Source organism: Lichenostomus cassidix, chromosome Z (genome assembly GCF_008360975.1).
Source record: "Lichenostomus cassidix isolate B80296 chromosome Z, HeHo_3.0, whole genome shotgun sequence".
Taxonomy (NCBI): domain Eukaryota; kingdom Metazoa; phylum Chordata; class Aves; order Passeriformes; family Meliphagidae; genus Lichenostomus; species Lichenostomus cassidix.
Window position 1 is genome coordinate 57506685 of NC_139511.1, and position 12585 is coordinate 57519269.

The 12585-nt window shown below is 41.8% G+C and overlaps 1 long non-coding RNA gene across 1 annotated transcript in view; it reads right to left on the reverse strand.

Annotated features, from left to right (window-relative positions):
• Positions 1-289: 289 nt before the first annotated feature.
• LOC146424974 (uncharacterized) overlaps positions 290-12585 on the reverse strand; it is a 60297-nt gene continuing 48001 nt past the window's right edge. Inside the window, exon 3 of the long non-coding RNA XR_014846778.1 lies at positions 290-1346. This is a non-coding gene — a long non-coding RNA (uncharacterized LOC146424974). The remainder of the gene's footprint in view (positions 1347-12585) is intronic.

Here is a 12585-nt window from a genome sequence, read left to right on the forward strand (position 1 = left end):
GAAAACTTTCTCAGGAGCAAAAGACATTAGTTTGGCTCATCCAGAGGGCTGCACAGGCAGAGGTTTCTCTGGAAGTCAGAAGGATTTCAATCCCCAGAAGGAACATGAAACATCTCTGAGTCATGTACGACTATTTTTACATCTCTGTGGAAATGCAAAGTGGACTTTACATAAGGCTTGTGCAGCAATGCTGGGCCAGGTTCAGGTCTGGCACAGGCAGAGCTGGCTCTGCCAAGCCCAGTGGAGAGGCTGCAGCAAGAAGTCACCTCACAGTGCTAAGGGTGGTTGGAGCTTTTAATTTATTCAGGACTTCCATTTCTTTATGTACTCCCTTGGAGACACAGCACTCAGCACAGGGTTTTTTTCAGAAGCAGCCCATCCTGGGGAGGACAGGAGAGCTATGCCACACACCACTCTTCTCCTGACACACAGCCTGCCCCCACCTCACACCTCCACTCCACCTCACTGCAGTGAGGGGAGCAGAGACTGCCTCTCTGCCACAAAGCTGGATGCTGTGGGACAGTGCCTATCAATGTCTCGATATTTAGATGTAAAGCAAGGTGCTAGAGAAGTAGAGCCCTCTATAAACGCTTTCAAAAGCTTGTTCTTGCTGTGTGATATGGCACCAGTAACAGCAGAACACAACATCAGCTGTGCAGATCTCTCCAGCTGCTAAAGAAATTTGTTAGAGAAACTTATTTCAAAAGAAAGTGGTCTTTTCGAGTGCAACAAATTGTTTAAATGCTTGTAAATGGCCATCAGCCTTTGGTTTTGTCTTTGTACTCGTCAGTACCCACAGTCCTTGTTCCACATTTATTCAGCCTTTATTTCCAGCACATATATACTAGAAGTCTTTGGGAATTTTATTAGAATAAAGAGGAAGTTTAAAAAAAAAAAAAAAAAAAGTAAGTTGGCTCACAGGACCCTAGTGTTTTCTGCTACAGCAAGTCCATGAAGTTGAGAAACAACAGCCAAGCAGCTGGGATGGCTAAGTGTATTAGTAAAATCAGGAGGAGTAGATTATGGGATATGTTACTCTGGTAAGAACTGAGATTTCACAAATGCAAGAATGATTAATTCTTCCAAACTAAGAGAAACAAGAAGGTTCACTAAGTTACATATGGAAGCTGATGTACACAGCTTTGAGAACACATTGGTTTTGGCTTGTTTTGGGAGATACTAAGTGCCTCAAGCTCCTCTGATTCTTTGCTGTGTAGGCCTGTCTCTCTGTGCAAAACACAAGACTACAAAGATTACTTGATCAGAGCACAAACACTCTCAGGCAATTTGTTTCCAGGTGAGCTTGCAATTAGCTTCTCTAGTCTGCATCTTTTTTCCTCGCTTGCCTAAAAAAAAAAAAGGAAAAAAATCAGAAAGCAAGAATTATTAACACAGCATATGAAAAACAGAACAACAAAAAAAGCTGCTGGGGAGTACTCACCTGGTTTCAAGAGTACTGGGATGTAAAGCACAGTGCATGCACTGACCATTATATGCTTAAATGCACCATCTCTCTCATATCTGCAAATTAAAATAACAATATTCGTCCTTTAGCCTCGAGGCACAAATTCTTAAAGCCCCTGTGCAAGAGTACGTGATGACACACATGAGTGGAGGTTCCCGTAGAAACAAAAGCAAACAGGGATTTTATTTCTCTCTGCCGGACCAGCCCCACCCTAAACATGTCCATGAACAAGCTAGCAGTGGAGAGCGCAATTTTCTGATCCATCTGTTTCCTTGGAGGCAGTTCATCCACCAGTAGCCATTAATTCTGTAAATGTTTTTAATTGCAGAGTAAGGGGGAAATTTATTAAAGAGATCAGGAATTTGCTGGTCATTTTTTGATGGTTGGTCCTAGTGATATTCCCAGTGACACATTTGAGACAAAACATGAATCTTGCTTTGCTTCTCTTAGTTTTTGTGTTTGTTTTTTTCCCAGCAAGTCATCTCTTACTAAATGCCACATTGTAAGAGCCTAAGACCTATATTCTTTTGACCTAAGTTTCAGTGATTTACTTTAAAACCTTATTGGATGCAGAAAACCAAATTATGTAAAGCAGAAACCAGAAAAATTAGAAACCTCTAAGAAATATGAAGACTGGTTTTAGACAGAGGATGAACTAACTAGCTTGAATAGAATAATATCCAGCATTAGCCTGCTTCCATCTGTAATGTGAAACATTGGAGTAAAATTTAAACTAAGTTTGCTAAGTGGGTAGACACTGTTGCTGTGGTTGAGTGAGATACCTAAGGCACTCTTAAACTTGCCTTTTTCTTCCACTGACAAATTATATTCCTTGAATGTGGTCTTTTATTGCAAGCCTGCCTTCTTTCTGTCCTCCAAGTCTCTTGTGAAGGTCCCAGCCTAGATTTGATGTCAGCTCTGCTACTCAGGGTAAAAGCAAAATAAATTTTTAATTTACTAATGAAGTAAAGGGCTTGACAGCCACAAAACACTGACTTCTTGATATTTTTCTTATTGTGTCATTAGAAGTCCCATCTCAACCTTTCCTATCCTATATGATTAAGAGTCCACTTTCACTTACAAAGAATGTAATATATTATTAATTCCTCAAACAACAAGAAAGCAATGGATGTCCAGCAACTCTTTCAGAATTAGTGATCATCTTCTGAGCTGTTTTATTGTGAATAAAGAGATTACCAGGTTTACTGTGATTTCAAGTTTCTTGGCATACATACTTAAAGGTATAAATAACACAAAGAGCACCAAGGTGTAATTACCACCTGACATGGCACACCTTGTCCTTTGGACAGAATTCTATTGATTTCAGGCTGATTCAAATGAATGTAAATGGAGAAAAGGCTTCAGGCTCAGTTTTTCCTCATGTCATCCCTGTCCTTTTATAGTAATTTCTATGAACACACTGTAAATAATTACAAAACTTTCTACTTTGTGACTCATACCTAACTAGCCTTGTTTCTGTCTACGGTACACGGTTCATGTGGCTAGTCAGGACACCAGCATGTTATTGGTTTCACTTGAAGATCCTTGTTTATTGGACATTGGAGTTGGACTTGACATAATACAGAGCAATTGAGAGAACCTCAGCCCCTGAATTCAAGCAGCAAAAGTTCAGGGAAATGTAGGTCTCAGACAGGTGTATTTCTATTAGTACTGTTAAATTAAATTGAAATATTTTTTTTAAAAAGTATAAGGCTTTACATTAATTTATTACTACTATTTAATTTAAAAGGAAGTAATCTAGAGACGCATGAAACAGGTTTATAGCATGAAAGCTCTCATCAAACATTTTAAGGATGAAGGGCTGATACTTGTCCTATCTCGCCTTGACAGTTACTGCACAGCATAATCTAGCGCTGCCAATCAGATCCAAACAAAGGAAACAGCAGTTGTCTGACTGTGAATCACTTCTCACCTCAATTGATATATTGAGTTTGCACAAGTAGACTTGACAGTTTGAGGCATGCCCAAATTTTCTGTGTAACTAGTACTTAATGACTGATACTCAATACTTGGACCTGCCATTGACAGTGAAGTCAACAGTTAAGAACTTTGTTTTGTGGAAGTGACTGAAGGCTCAGCAGAAGGATTTAGTGTCTTTTGTAGAGGTTTTGAAAATAACATGTAGCTGTACATGGCTCCTGTGGTGGACACCTTTCTTGCATTTCTGAAGTGAATTCTCATTCCTTCAACTCCATCTCATTCATGTTTGCGTCATACAAACTCTCTAACAAATACATCAACTCTAATAAATGTTCCCCAGAGCAAAGGATGCCTGGGCTACATCTACAGAGTATGTGTGCAAAGCCAAAACTGAGTACACAATTGAATGTGTTTATAGAAGCAGGAATTGATTCTAAAAGTTATGTTTATCCAGCAAAGCAAAGAAATGTACTGCATTAATAATACATCCAACAAAACATTTCCTTTCATTTAACATGCTTGCAGATTATCTGCCATTCAGTTAAAACTAGTTAATTCAGATAAGAAACCAAGGATCAGGTTAAAAAAGCCCACCTTGACAAAACCCATTCCAAAGTACCTGCCTAACTCCAACTCTAGATAATTAGTTCAAATCTGGCAAGGGCTGATCCTAGATACTGAAAGGCATGATTGTCTAATAGCATCTTACCAGACTTGCTAAAATGCTGTGGTCTCATTTTATTTCCTAGACAGTGGACAAGTGTCAGCAGGAAAATTACTCGCAGCAATAGCCCTAGTTAGTCACCTCACCTTCTGTCCAGGGTCTTAATCAGCAAAGACACTAAAGTGCCTTGTGATCCTTATTAAAGGGGTTTTTCTGGGTTAGGATTTGTTGACAAGGACATGAAAGAAAGCTTTTAGTTTGGGTGTCTGAATGCACAAGAGAAATACAGCTTCTGAGTAAAACAGGCTGGTTAGAACTGTTACATTGTCCTGAAAGGATATATGTAACAGAGCTTTAGTGTCTGTAAAGTTCACCTCTCAAATCAATGACTATAAATATAATTGAGTACTTTGATTTTCAGCAATCCCAGATACCCGTTCCTGCTTTACTTGCAGGAGCAAACAGTCAGCAAATCTATAAATTGGACCACTTAATTATGGGTATAAACAAATGTTCATATTTTTCTTCAGTGCGGTCTGATGAGGGGGAAACACTATTTCAACCTGGTGTCTGTAACCAAAATGAATGTATATGTGCATATGTGTAAGACAGAGAGAAAACAGCAAGATATGGTTAGTAACATTGTACTAATGAGTTACTTGTATTGGGTCTTTTGCTTTTACATTTCAGTTTGCAGTTATGGCACATACAGGTATAAGTGTCTATCTGATAACATGACACCATCCTATTTTGATTGCTGCATTTTCGTGGTCATGGCTTTATGCACATATTTGTATCCAACTTTGGTGGTCACACATGAACACTGAGAGTCTTAAGAGAAATAGAAAAACAGTCTTACCATGACAGAAGAGTTGCACAAGTTTTATTCAGCTTATTGATCAGCAGGCCATGTGGTAACCTAACCTTCTTTAAATCTCTAAATACAAGTAACATCTGCTGGCAGAAGCAACCTTAATGAGGTTGAGTAGAGGTTAGATAAAGCTGGATATATAGGAATAAAATGCAGATTTCTGATCATTAAGACGATTAGCCTTTTGAGAAGCACAGAAAACAATTCAGTGGAGTATTTTAGAGATAGTCTGGACATATTTCTAATATATGTGTTTAATCATTCACAAATGATGGGTCTCAGTGAGAAATCCAAGAAGGGATATTCAGTAGTCTGTGTCTGAAGTCCAAGTTAATGATCACAACATGCCATCCAGAGTATTTTGGACTTGGGGGGTTTTACCATGATTCTCACAGAACTGAAAGTTTCACACATAAAGCCAAGGCCTGGAGGTCAACAGTTGTGTTGTAGTCCCAACTTACTTTCTTTCTTTTCTTTCCACTTGTTTGTTTCTTGCCTATACTCTTAGAAACACCACATTCTAGAAATGGGGAACTGGAGCAAACATCAGTAGGTTATTCCCACAGGTCAGGGGAGCAGAACTGCACCACAGACTGCATGATGTCTCCCAGATGTTTGCCTCATGAGCTCTTAAAAAATTCCTGTACAGGAGAACTCCATGCTTCTGAAAAGCTCATTCCAGTGTTACAATGCATTTGCAAACAGACTCTCTTTACTAAGGTTTGCTCTAAATTTAAGTAGTAATTTAGGCAATTACTTGAAGATGGGAGATGAAATATTCTATAAACATCCGGGAGAAGTCTCATGACCACTGGCCCTTGTTCTTGTCGGGGCTTCAACTTACCACATGTCCGCTGGAAATTCACTACAGCAGAGAAGAAACAGCCTAGGAAGTTCCTGGAGTGTGTGGAAGACAACTTCCTCTCACAGCTAGTGTTTGCAACAGTACAGAAGGTGCTGGTGACAGCAGCTGAACATGAGCCAGGGTGTGCCCAGGTGGCCAAGAAGGCCAGTGGCATCCTGGCCTGGATCAGCAATGGTGTGGCCAGCAGGAGCAGGGCAGGGATTGTCCCCCTGTACTGGGCACTGGTGAGGCCACACCTCGAGTGCTGTGTCCAGCTCTGGGCTCCTCACTGCAAGAAAGACATTGAGGTGCTGCAGTGAGTCCAGAGAAGGGCAATGGAGCTGTGGAAGGGTCTGGAGTACAAGTGCTGTGAGGAGCAGCTGAGGGAGCTGGGGGTGTTTAGCCTGGAGAAAAGGAGGCTCAGGGGAGACCTTATCACTCTCTAAACTGCCTGAGAGGAGGTTGTGGCCAGGTGGGGGTTTGCCTCCTCTTCCAGGACACAAGGCAATGGCTTTAAGCTGCACCAGGAGATGTTTAGATTGGATATTTAGAAAGATCTCTTCATCAAAAGGTTGTCAAACATTGGACCAGCTGTCCAGCAATGTGGTAGAGTCACATCCCTGGAGGCATTTAAAAGGCGTGTAGATGTGGCACTTGTCACATGCTTAAGTGGTAGACTTGGCACTGCTGGGTTAATGGTTGAAATCAATGATCTTAGAGGTCTTTTACAATCTAAACAATTCTATGACTCTGTGACTTCATGTCTTATCCTCCGCGAAAAAGGAAAAAACTGATTTCTGCCTTCTTTGAAATAAATTTTATGTGTTTGCAAAGTGTTAACATCTTCCTTCTGTCTCTACTTCCTAGACTAAACAATCCCAGTTCTCTTAACCTTTCTCAGAGGTTCATGTTTTCTAAACCCCTTATCATCTTGTTGCAGTTATCATAAAATGCAGTGCCCAAATCTGGATGCAATACTTCAGCTGAGACTGCACCAGTGCCAAGTAGAGCAGAATAATTACCTCTCTTGTCTTATACCCAGCACCCCTGCTAATATATCTCAGAGTGACATTTGTCTTTTCTGCAAGAGCATCACATTGTTGTGAAGAGAGGCTTGAAAACGTGACCCCAGAAGTTTCAGAACCCAAAAGGCACATAAAAAGAAGCAGGAGGTTGGTGGGGGGATGGGTGGGCAGGGGGAGCTTGTTATGTTTCAGTCACACAAAATGGGGGCCTGGCTCAATATCCTCAAATGTCTTGTATTGGCAGTTCTGACTAAAAATCAATTAACCTCTATAGACAAACCTCATTTAATTTGCACCACTGAGTGAGGAGCCTCTAGCAAACATTTTGCAAATTGACATTAATGAGCAAACTCTGGAAAAGACATTGAATAACAGAACAGACAACGATAATTTACCTGCAAAACATTATCATTTTTGTAAAGCTCTTGAAGTAGCTGAACCTTTGCTGACAAACCTCTGTGCAATACTACAGAACTGGGGGAACTTTTCAGAACTAGGATCTGGAGGCAGGCACAATGTACAATTTATGCCATGCTAACTAATATCCTACAAATTTGACACATTATCACTTATTGCAACCGTATAGGGTTACTAGCCACTTTTTAATCTGTGGCCCAGTTAGCTATGGGTTTCTGCAAACTGTGAGAGCTTTTTTTAATTCCCCAGGCCCCCCCAAAGCATGATGCTCAATTATATCAGTCATCTCACATACTCCTCTAACTGAGTTTAACACACACTAACTATGACTTGTCACCTTAGCAAAATCAGAAAGGTCTGACTTAAGAAAATGTTGGATGTGAAATACAGCCAGGAGGGTAAAGAGACTGCCAGTCATTTATGGACTATTTACAAATATTTCTCTCCATTTGAAGATTTATAATTCCAATATAACCCACCTTTTTTCGACAATAAATGATGAGCAGAAAGAGCCTCCTCAGCTCCCCTTCCCAGGATCCTGACAGTCTGGGAAAATTTCTCTTTTAGGCCACTTGCCTATTTAAAGTGTAAGTCTGATTGATTTTACAAGAGAGAAAGAAAGAGTGAGGGTGTCATTGTGTTTCAGAACCTTTATCAGGAGTTTGGCCAGGACTGTCATGGGTAATTTGCTTGTTAGCTGGATGAGAGACCTCATGAGTGCTGCGATACAGGGGCTGTATAAGATGTCTGGAGTGTCTAATGATCCGCAGTCGAGAGAGAGGGTACATGCTAGAAAGAGAAGCAGGAAGACTTGATATAATTGCTCCAATTCATTCCCTTTCAGAGGAGATCTGAAGGAAGAACTTACACCTGCACACCCCATTTCTGAGGTGGGAGAGCTGCTGTTCCCACCAAAGTGTTGGTATTAAAGTACCATCTCAAGGCAGTGCAGCTGAGGCAGACAATTCAAGCTGGGCCCCAGAAAATGTGCAGCAAACAGCTGCAGAGCCCCTCTCACGGAGCAAATACACTCTGAATAAAGACTCAGGAAGAGGAAGTGCCATCTTCCCTTACAGCTGAGGCTATCAGATGCACTGAAGTGATATGTGTTCCCCTACACCACACAGGTTGTAGCAGAACCCAACTCAGCCCTGTGCAGAGTTTGTGGCTACTACACATTGTAGTATTGTGTAGCATTGCATAAACTGATGTTTCACCCTAAAGGCTAGACTTGACCAGCTAACAAACAGCTCACAAAATCTGTGTACCTTTCCCTTTCATGCTATTTCATGTATTATTTCATAAAACATTCCCATAGACCTGGCCCAGGTGAGTAAGTGGGAGTCACCAAGAGAGATTAGAGCTGTCTTCTACTCATACAGGGGCACACTGTTCCAATAAATGACAAGTCTATACAAATATTACCCACCAATATGTTTATGCTTTTTCCTCAAAACGTGTTCTTGGGCCATGTTAGTAATTATATTACTGTTGAGGAAACAAACAGGAAGATGGAACTGTCTCAAATGATTGTGTTCCTTTCATATGGAAATTTTATGGTGGTTAAAGATTCAGGCTCTAACCTTCCCAGCTATGATGAATTAAGAAGGTGGGGAGAAGACTCCCTCTCTTCTCCCTCTTTTTCTATTTTGGTACTAATAAAAAGTCTTTTATTGTTCTTCTTATGCCTCTTTACTTTATGGATAACAGTACTGTCTCAAACTAGACATGCATTCAGCAAAACTTTTATGAGTTGTAATTTGCCTGCTCTCCACTCTATATAGAACTGTAATCTTAGATGAAACTCACTGTGTTCAAAGATTAGAAAATGTGGATGATTTCAGAGCTGAGTAATGCAAAATGCTAAGCATTTGCACCAGGTGAATTGAATTTTAGGGCAAAGTTTTGGTGATTTTTTTGCAACATGCTTTTTTGTATCAGTAATGCATCCATTTTAGATTACATTCTGGCAAACCTCAGATACCAGAGTACAGGATCAGGCACAGCCCTGCAGTCATTTTTACAGATTGGTTGTTAGCACGTTCTCTGCCATGCACTTGACCCACATTGGACAGATCAGGTGACTTTCAGACTTCATGCAGAAAATCCACATTAAGTTTTGCCAAAACAACCCTTTGGTTGCACAGCAGCCTCCTGGGGTCAGACATGCTGGTTCTGTGTTTGCATGAGTTGAACTGTACTGCAGAAGGGGGAGGGAGTGCCTTCCTCCTCCTCAGCTTTTGAACTCCGCTTTTTTGAACCTCAGCTTCCACTGCTGCGGGGCATGCTACTCAATAGCCAGCAGTGTTTGTAGAATTTGCAATATGTTTATTTCCCCATTTAAAGCTATATTTTACATCTAGGACAATTTCCAAGTAGTGAACAGGACTTGCAGATGGGCCAGCAACTGCTGGCTGGCCACAAAATGCAGATTGCATCTAGTATCTCAGGTGAAAAAGCAAGAGGGGGTGACAATTACGCCTTGAACTTTGCCTCTTACTGTGTCTGACTTGGACGATGCCACGTGGGCACCAAATGCCAGGTAATGGGTGCCAAGTCTCAGCCCAGGGAACCAGAGAAGGAAGGGGGTGGGAATCAGCTTGTCAGCAAGCAGCTTGTACACCCATGTCCTTTACAAGCAGATCACCCTCAAACAGGACATCCCAGAAAGAGGTGTCATTAGCTGTGATCAAAAATATTGGCCTTCCTGTTTAATACAAATCTGCTTAAAAGGATCACAACTCGGCCTAAGGTCCACAAACCTCTGCCACCAAATGCATCCCCTGGCAGCGGGAACTAGAACCATTTCTGGTGGCAGTAGCTCTCAGCTCCCTGCAAAGCCACAGACAGTCTTACTGGGGTTTAAATATTGTTATTTATCGTCTCTTGGGACAATAAGTCAACTACAGACCTCACGGAAAATTTTGATCCTGTTTTGAATCACTGTATAGCCCCAATGGCACCTCTGACAAAGTGCCTCCCCTGGAAAATAATTAGCCACTTTAATTTAAACTTCATTTTCCTCATCATAGCAATAAGGACAATTGTATACCAACTTAAGACATTACATTGACATAAGACATATATGCACACTATTTAGAGTGCATGCATCCTGCCTGAACCCAATCCTGATTTGCTTGTCTCCTCTAGTTCTTTTTGGCTTGTAAGGTCCTGAGTCAGGACTCACATATAGCATCTCATAAAATTAGGTCCTGCCCTAGGCTCTTGGTTCTGTACCAGCATAAACTTTAACAGCTGTAAATGCTGAAATAACTAAGTGGAAATAATCTTGGATCGTTTAGAGAAGGGTATGTGGCTTTTAGAAGCAATAGGGTGGGAACGCAATACCAATAAATCTGAGATGGATTTGTGTTTTACACTACAAATATGGAAAGGCCCATCTGTGGTGCAAGGCAGGGGAAAGCCTGGCCTGATGCTTGCTTAGCACTGTCAACGTGTACAGCAGGAGTGAGCTGTAACAGTGTGGGTGCTACAATGCAAACATAATTCGAGGGGAGGAAAAGTGAGCACAGACACAGTATGATTCAAAGCAGGCAAGTGAGCTGCTGCATTAACTCCTCTGAATGGAGTTTCCTGGAAGCACCCCTGAGCATGACCCTCAAGCACAAGACTGGGGTTTTGCCAAATTTATTTGAGGAGGAAGGAGGGCGGGAGGCATGTTTTCTCGAGGGGAAAAAAAACCTCACCCCGTTAAAGCTTTCTGTTGCCAGGGAAGGTCAGGGAAAATTCAGGAAAACTCCTTTTTATGTTCTTTATGATGTTTACTCTGTTGCACAGAGCCAAGAGAGGGACGAGAAAGGCTGCAGCATGATGCAGGGCTGCAAAAGCTGTGTGTATTTAATAGGGTGACATAAATGGTGTGTTTCTGTTTGCCGCCTGCCGAGTGCTGCAGGGAAAATCTGTCCTAAATAGCGAAACGAGAAGCCGTGAGAGTGTCTGCTGGCTCTCGTCAGCCGGCCGTCCCCTGGGCCAACCCTCGGCTCCGACGGGAAGTACACAGCGGATGTTTAATGAAAGGGCGGCTGCGGCTTATCTCCGCGAGCAGGGGACTTCTTTGTGAACTCGCTTGCTTTGAAAGATATGTGGCCCACTATGCTGGTATTGTTGGCTCTCGCTTTAAGCACAGCCACATGATTCACATAGGAGCAGTGCGCAGCGCCTGCCAAGGAAAGCTTCCCCCGCTCCCTCCCTGGTTAGGAGTAAACTCGGCAGAAGGTCATCGAGGTCACAAGATCTGCCTGTTATTGCATTTTACAGGAAGGAAGATACGTTGTCTTAAGATCAGTTTATCAGCTGACTTTCCTGTGAAGAAGACTGAGGCTATTTTCCTGTGTACCGCCACCCCCGTAATTCCCAAACGAGTGTGCTCTGTTTGCATCTCCTGTCAGCTCAGCTGTGTGCGTTTCTGAAACAGCCCAGTATTAAGCAAACAAATAAAACAGCCATTGTGAGACATCGCAGAGTCCACATCCCTTATCAAACTGCCTGACAGGCCGGGATAAATCTCTTCCTTGAGGCTGCCTGTCATCTCCCTCCCTCCCTCTCAGCGTCAATGCACAATTAAATCCGTTGTGGTGAAATAGACTCAGCTGATAATTGTGGAGAGAGTTACTTACACGGATGCTGAGAGCAGCAAAGAGACTAGCAGCCTCCTGTGCTTTCAAGGCGGTTTCTTTTGAGCCTGCTCCTTTGAAGAACCACAAGTATTTGGTTTTGCTGGATTTGGGTTTTTCTGGTTTTGTCTTTTAAAGTCCTGGGTTTCTGAGGATTTTTTTTTAAATAAACTCTGCCTTTTCTGTGCAAGGGGGCAAGCAGCATGCAGAGCTGTCTCCCTCCCGACCCAGCCTCCTCTGAGAGGTCTCTGCTTTCATAAGGTTTTCAGCTGGGGAATGGTTGCCTGTTTCCTCCCTGTGCTCACTGTGACAAATGCATTTCTGTGACCAGGAAACTGCAGATGTTACAGATGCACTAAGGCATATCTTATTAGCTAATGATTCTTAATCTCTGAAGGATTACACATATTGAATAATGCCATTCATTGAGTAACAGTAGAAGGGAAACATCCTGGCTCCAAAGTATATATGGTGGCAGCTTTAATTGTGTACTGTTTTTCTACATGTGTAAAGCCAAAATAACCCTCCAATGCTCCCCTCATCCAAACAGTGCTGTTTAACCTAGCAAGAAACAGCATATGCCAGAAAAAAAGTGCTGCTTTTCAAATGACCCAGTTTGCTGGACTGCAAAGTTGCATTGCAAATGAAAACAGCTACTAATATTTAATAATATCCACCAATTTCTTTGCAACATTCATCTGGTTAGATTTTTTCATTTGGTTTT